Source organism: Mus musculus, chromosome 3, assembly GCF_000001635.26.
Source record: "Mus musculus strain C57BL/6J chromosome 3, GRCm38.p6 C57BL/6J".
Lineage (NCBI taxonomy): Eukaryota > Metazoa > Chordata > Mammalia > Rodentia > Muridae > Mus > Mus musculus.
This window is the reverse complement of record NC_000069.6, coordinates 105,134,973-105,135,919: the sequence shown is the minus strand read 5'-3', so window position 1 is coordinate 105,135,919 and position 947 is coordinate 105,134,973.

Here is a 947-nt window from a genome sequence, read left to right as displayed (position 1 = left end):
GGAGAAAGAGGGACCAAGTGCAGCATTCGGGAGACCCAAAGTACAAAGTAGCCAAAATGGTTGGATTATATAGGGAAGAGCAGCCCAGACCCTGGGCTGGAGAGTTCAGAGTAGGGGGTAGAATATACCAGACAAGAGGGCCCCTGTAACAAGTTTGGACTGATGGATTTCATGGAGAACCTGGTAGCCAGTGTCAGCTTTGATATGTTAAATCGACACCCCGGCCATTTGTCCCAGGTTTGAAACCTAATGATCTTCAACTACTCAGGGTTTATGGCCAGCCTAGGCTAGAACCCTGTCTTTTAAAAAGTTGTGTGAGGTTTGCTATCTGTATAGTTGATTTTGCAAATCATAGTCCTGGCAAGTCGTTCTCAAATCATGTTCTTTATCAGAGTCCCTAGGACTCTCAGGCAGTCACGTGTGTGAGCCCAAAAACCACTGAAACTTTAGAAACAGAGTCCTAGAGAGCAGCATGCTTCCTCATACTGTCTGACCAGTGCTTTCCCTACCTCCCATCTTTGTTCACGCTTGGGAACCCACGAGCATCACCAGGTTACTATGGAAAAACAAAACAAACAAACAAACAAGAACCCTGAGCTGTTGTCCTGACCCTCAGATACTTACCTGGAAAACCTAACAGGCTGCAGAGGCACAAACCTGAAAGTTAATTACTCTCACAAGGCAATCAATACAAACCCCAAGGTAAGGGTGTTGTACATCCGAAAACATGGCAGAGTTCAGACTACTAAGGCTAGGGTTGTAGTCCCAGGGAAAACTGTGATGCAAGTATGTCTGGAGCGAACCCTGAGGGATGGACACAGATGATTACTTGGTGTAGGTGGATAGGGTGAGAGAAGGCAGCAATGGAGACTGCAGAGCAATGATCCCATCTGGGTTTGCTGTAGTAAGATGCTAATTAAAATTGCCTTCGGTTCCCACAGGCACCA